Below are 7,151 nucleotides of genomic sequence, written 5' to 3' on the forward strand. Positions count from 1 at the left end.
TAGGCTTTTGGTTGTCCTTGAATTTAACTTGGGGTGCTTTGGGAATCCCCAAGCTTAGGCTCTTGCCATTCCTTATTCCATAATCCATCAAATCTTTACCCAAAACTTAAAAACTTCACAACACAAAACTCAACAAAAAATCTCATGAGCTCCGTTAGTATAAGAAAACAAACCACCACTTAATGTACTATAATTAACTTATTATTTATTTATATTGGTATTAAACCTACTGTATTCCAACTTCTGTATGGTTCATACCGTCCGATACTAGCCATAGATTCATCAAAATAAGCAAACAACACACGAAAAACAGAATCTTACAAAAACAGAACAGTATGAAGTAATCTGTAGGTTTCGAATACTTCTGCAATCCCAAAAATTCAGAAATAAATTGGTGGACGTGAGGAATTTGTCTATTAATCATCTACAAAAATAAAATCAACCTAATCGCACTCTCCAGTAAAAAATTGCAGCAAATCTCGTGAGCGCTGAAGTTTCTGTTTTTTACAGCAAGATCGCAAAGACTTCCCCCAAGTCTTCCCAAAGGTTCTACTTGGCACAGACACTAACTAAAAGCATAAAACCACATCTAAACATAGGCTAGATGAATTATTTATTACTAAACAGAACCTAGAAGCAAGAAACGAAAATAAAATTGGGTTGCCTCCCAACAAGCGCTATCGTTTAACGCCCCTAGCTAGGCATAAAAGCAAGAATAGATTTAGGTATTATCATCTTTGGTATGCAATCCATTAGTAGTTCTCATAATAGATTCATAAGGTAATTTAATTTTCTTTCTAGGAAAGTGTTTCATGCCTTTCCTTAACGGAAATTGGAATCTAATATTCCCTTCTTTCATACCAATAATTGCACCAATCGTTCTAAGGAAAGGTCTACCAAGAATAATGGGACATGTAGGATTGCAATCAATGTCAAGAACAATGAAATCTACGGACACATAATTCCTATTTGCAACAATAAGAACATCATTAATCCATCCCATAGGTTTCTAAATAGTGGAATCCGCGAGGTGCAAATTTAAAGAACAATCATCAAATTCACGGAAACCTAACAAATCACACAAAGTGTTTGGAATCGTGGAAACGCTAGCACCCAAATCACATAAAGCATAGCATTCATGATCTTTAATTTTAATTTTAATAGTAGGTTCCCACTCATCATGAAGTTTTCTAGGGATAAAAACTTCTAATTCAAGCTTTTCTTCATAGGATTGCATTAAAGCATCAACAATATGTTTGGTAAAAGCTTTATTTTGACTATAAGCATGCGGAGAATTTAGCACGGATTGTAACAAAGAAATACAATCTATCAAAGAGCAATTTCCATAATTAAATTCCTTGAAATCCAAAATAGTGGGTTAATTGCTATGTAAGGTTTTGACCTCTCCAATCCCACTTTTACCAATTTTTGCATCAAGATCTAAAAACTCCGAATCATTGGGACGCCTTTTAACTAAATTGACTCATCTCCAGTCCCATCATTATCAAGATTCATATTGCAAAACAAAGATTTAATAGGAGACACATCAATCACTTTTATATCTTTATCCTTATTATCGTCAAAACTAGAAGAACACGCTTTTATAAAGCAATCCTTTTTTGCACGCATCCTAACGGTTCTTTCTTTGCACACATCAATGGAAATTCTCATGGCTTTGCGAGACTCATTGATATCATGCTTAGGTGGAATAGATCTAAGTTTCAAAGAATCAACATCAAGAGAAATTATATCCACGTTCCTAGCCAACTCATCAATCTTAGACAATTTTTCTTCAATCAAAGCATTGAAACTCTTTTGCGAACTAATAAATTCTTTAATACTAGATTCAAAATCAGAGTGCATCGTATTATTATTTCCATAAGAATTGTTGTAGGAATTACCATAATTATTAGATGAATTACTAGGATACAACCTAGGATTAAATTTTCCTCTATACGCGTTGTTACCAAAATTGTTCCTACCAAAAAAATTCACATCCATAGATTCATTACTATTCTCAATCAAAGTAGACAAAGGCATATCATTAGGATCAGAAGAAATACACTTATTAGCAAACAATATCATAAGTTCATCCATCTTTCCACTTAAAACATTAATTTCTTCTATAGCATGAACCTTTTTACTAGTAGATCTTTCGGTGTGCCACTGAGAATAATTAACCATAATATTATCTAGGAGTTTGGTAGCTTCTCCTAAAGTGATTTCCATAAAAGTGCCTCCCGCGGCCAAATCTAAAAGATTTCTAGAAGCAAAATTCAATCCAGCATAAATTTTTTTATGATCATCCATAAATTCAAACCATGAGTAGGGCAATTGCGAATCATTAATTTCATCATCTCCCATGCTTGTGCAACATGCTCATGATCTAGTTGCTAAAAGTTCATAATATCGTTTCTAAGGGAGATGATCTTAGCGGGAGGAAAATACTTAGAGATAAAAGCATCTTTGCACTTGTTCCAAGAATCAATACTATTTTTAGGTAAAGACGAAAACCAAGTTTTAGCACGATCTCTTAGTGAAAACGGGAATAGCTTCAATTTAAAAATATCATTATCCACATCTTTCTTCTTTTGCATATCACACAAATCAACAAAGTTGTTTAGATGGGTAGCGACATCTTCACTAGGAAGGCCAGAAAATAGATCTTTCATGACACGATTCAGTAAAGCAATATTAATTTCACAAGACTCAGCATTGTTAAGAGGAGCAATCAGAGTGCTAATAAAATCATTATTGTTGGTATTGGAAAAGTCACACAATTTAGTATTATCTTGAGACATTGTGACAAACAATCCAACACACAAGCACACAAGAGGCGAGCGAAAAATAGGCGAAGGGAAAAAAGTGGGCGAATAAAACGGCAAGGGTGAAGTAGGGGAGAGGAAAACGAGAGGCAAATGGCAAATAATGTAATGCAGAGGATAAGAGTTTGTGATGGGTACTTGGTATGTCTTGACTTGTGCGTAGATCTCCCCGGCAACGGCGCCAGAAATCCTTCTTGCTACCTCTTGAGCACTGCATTGGTTTTCCCTTGAAGAGGAAAGGGTGATGCAGCAAAGTAGGTAAGTATTTACCTTAGTTTTTGAGAACCAAGGTATCAATCCAGTAGGAGACTACATACAAGTCCCTCGTACCTGCACAAACAAATAAGAACCTCGCAACCAACACGATAAAGGGGTTGCCAATCCCTTGATGGTCACTTACGAGAGTGATATCTGATAGTGATAATAAGATAAATATTTTTGGTATTTTTATGATATAGATTGAAAGTAAAGGTTGCAAAGTAAAATATATTGGAAACTTGTATGATAAAAGATAGACCCGGGGGCCATAGGTTTCACTAGTGGCTTCTCTCAAGATAGCATAAGTATCACGATGGGTAAACAAATTACTGTCGAGCAATTGGTAGAAAAGTGCATAATTATGAAAATATCTATGCATGATCATGTATATAGGCATCACGTCTGCGACAAGTAGACCGAAACGATTCTGCATGTGACGCCCCCGATTTGACCGTACACTAATCATACACGCAAACGTGTACGATCAAGATCAGGGACTCACGGGAAGATATCACAACACAACTCTACAAATAAAATAAGTCATACAAGCATCATATTACAAGCCAGGGGCCTCGAGGGCTCGAATACAAGAGCTCGATCATAGACGGTCAGCTGAAGCAACAAAATCTGAGTACAGACATAAGTTAAACAAGTATGCCTTAAGAAGGCTAGCACAAACTGGGATACAGATCGAAAGAGGCGCAGGCCTCCTGCCTGGGATCCTCCTAAACTACTCCTGTTCGCTGCCAGCGGGCTACACGTAGTAGTAGGCACCTCCCGAGTAGTAGTAGTAGTCATCGACGGTGGCGTTTGGCTCCTGGGCTCCAACGTCTGGTCGCAGCAATCGGGTATAGGAAAGGGGAAAAGGGGGAGAAAAGCAACCGTGAGTACTCATCCAAAGTACTCGCAAGCAGGGAGCTACACTAAAAATGTATGCATTGATATCAAATGGAAAAGGGGGTATCATATGGCGCAGGGGTCTGGGCCCATCGCCCATTGCACACCTGCACGTTGCGAGGGCAGCCAGAAGCAGAACTAGCCCCCTTAATACAAGATCAGGCTTACGTTCCAATCCGGCACGCGTCGCTCAGTCGCTAACGTCACGAAGGCTTCGGCTGATACCACGACGTCGAGTGCCCATAACTGTCCCCGCGTAGATGGTTAGTGCGTATAGGCCAGTGGCCAGACTCGGATCAAATACCAAGATCTCGTTAAATGTGTTATCTTTAATTAACCGCGAACGCCGACCAGGGCCAGGCCCACCTCTCTCCTAGGTGGTCTCAACCTACCCTGTCGCTTCGCCTCAAAGATCCACTCAGAGGGCCGTCGGGACAAATGACCTTTCGGACCCAATCCATGAATCACTCGCGGGTACTCCTACGAGTTGACCCGTCTTTAGTCACCACAAGTATCATATAGTATGTATAGGTATATACCCGTGATCAACTCCTGAGTGATCACGGTCTGATAGTATAGCATGGCAGACGGACAAGAATGTATGGCCACTGATGATAAACTAGCATCCTATACTAAGCATTAGGATTGCAGGTAAAGGTAACAACAGTAGTAGCAAGGACAGGCTATGCATCGGGATAGGACTAACGAAAAGCAGTAACATGCTACACTACTCTAATGCAAGCAGTATAGAGGAGAGTAGGTGATATCTGGTGATCAAGGGGGGGCTTGCCTGGTTGCTCTGGCAAGAGAGAGTGGTCGTCAACACCGTAGTCGAACTGGGTAGCAGCGGCGTCGGTCTCGGTGTCTAGCGAGAGAAGAGGGGGAAGAAACAATAAATATAATGCAAACAAATGCATGACGATGCATGACATGACAAAGTGTTGTGCTAGGTGTGCCCTAACGCAGTATGAGGTGATACCGGTGATGGGGGGAAACATACGGGAAAATATCCCCGGTATTTCGCGTTTTCGGACAGATGAACCGGAGGGCGGACGAACGGACTGCATATCCGGATTCGTCTCGTCATTCTAAGAAACTTACCTGTACAACGTTTTTTCATCTGAGTTACGGATATTTTTCTATGATTTTCTAAAGTTTTAAACATTTATGAAATTTAAATTAATTCGAAAATTAAAAGGGAAAAGGCTATGGATACCCAGAAGTGTACCCAGCCAGAGGCTGACTGGTGGGCCTGGTCAACTACTGACTCAGTAGTTGACTAGTCAACTTTGACTAGTCAAAGGGCTGACCAGGGTCCACCCGTCATTGACCTAGTTAGTAACAGATTGATTTTATTATTTTGTTAGCTTAATTAGAAGGTGGGGCCCAGTGGTCAGTGATAGTGGCTAAACTAATGTAAGTAACTAATTTATAACTAACCTAATTAGTAGGGGACACATGGCAATGGGCTATTACATCTAATCTAGCGCACACACACACAGATACACAGGGCCGGCCAAGGCATAGCCAGCCACCGTAGGTGGGCACGCACGCTCGCGTGCGGCGGCCATGGCCAGGCGCTTGGTGTGGGAAGGGCCAGGAGGGCGCGGCCTCGCTTGGACGGAGGCGGTGCAGGCCATGCGCGTGCGTGCAGCGGCGAGGCAGAGGCGGCTGGGTGCGGGCGAAGCGGCGGCAACAGGCAGGGTCCGCGGCGAGGCAAGCGGTGGCCGGCGCAGGCTAGCAGTGGGCGCGGCCGAGCATGCAGCGGCTAGCAAGGGCAACGACAGCACAAAGAGCAGCAGTAGCAAGCCGGCAACAGCAGCGACAGTAGCAGTACGCACACACGCGTGCATACGCAGAGCTTCAGGTCGGCGATGAAGAGCTCAAGGCGGCGGCTACAACGACGAATTGAGGCGGAAAAATAGGGGGATTCGAGGGAGGGCCTCACTGTGAACGCGATGGCGTGGTCGGGGAGGCCGGGGAGGTCCTGGTGGCGTAGATTGACGGTGACGACGGCGAGGCAGTGGCGGGGCCGAACGGGGAGAAGCACTCGATCCCGATGGTGTGGCGGCTCCCGGCTCGTACGCGTGGTCGGTGATGAAGCAGCGGATGTCGGGGGTTCTTCGGGACTCGGCGGTGCGGCGCGGGGCAGCTGGTGGCCAAGGCAACGACGACGGTAGCGAGCTGTTGCGCAGTGTGAAGAAGAGAACGAGCTAGGGGAGGGGAAAGTGGAAGCTAGTGTTTGCCTATGCGCTCGGGGATGGTCTTATCCTCCTCCCGACGTCCCTGTAGCGCCAGACGTCGAGCATCGGCGGACCGGGCGCCGTGGATTTCTGCCACGCCAAGCCTCTGTACAGGAAGGAAGGAGATGGTTTGTTGGTGGGCTGGGCTGGCTACTGGCCCTTTGGGCTTTAGGTGTACAGTAGTTAGGTATCCCCTATTTGTTTATTTTTCTGCTTCTATTTACTCTCTGATTTCTTCTATTCACCACAGTTTGGCACTTCCTTAAAATACCAATTAGATTTTATTCATCATGAAACTTGTCAATTAAATACTTCACAATATTTTGGGATGACATACCAAGTTTGAGGTTAATTGGAATTGTATAAATATTTTCTTATTTTGAGATGGCTATTTTATTTGCCGTTCGACCACTTTATAAATTCCTAGGGGTTAATTGGTGGGTCAAATAAGGTTGGGTTCAACATGACAAATGATCAGGGAAATTATTGAACAATGCAAACATTTTAGTTTTGAAGTTTGAAAACTTTTACCGTTTTGACTTTATTTTAAATTTGAATTTTGAACTAACGAGAGATTAGCAACAGTAATCGTGGTGATGTGGCACCATTAGCAGAGAATTACTGTGGCTTAATTATCCGGGCGTCACAATTCTCCTCCACTACAAGAAATCTCGTCCCAAGATTTAAGAGGTAGTGAAAGGGGGGAAGGTTTGGTAACGAATCTAGCGGGTCTTCTCATTCTAGCTTGCTCTTCTCGAAGAGGCCGGTCCAATACATTGATGTCTTCAGTTCTCTGCTTCAGGTCATCATGATGAAGCTGACATCCTTTCTTCGGGAACTCCATGTACTTACGAAAGAATAAAGGGTGGGCATCCCGGGAGAACAGACCTCTGCAAGGTCGACTATCTGGTCGATAACATCAGGGAAG

Source organism: Triticum urartu, chromosome 5, assembly GCF_003073215.2.
Source record: "Triticum urartu cultivar G1812 chromosome 5, Tu2.1, whole genome shotgun sequence".
In the NCBI taxonomy this organism is placed as follows: domain Eukaryota; kingdom Viridiplantae; phylum Streptophyta; class Magnoliopsida; order Poales; family Poaceae; genus Triticum; species Triticum urartu.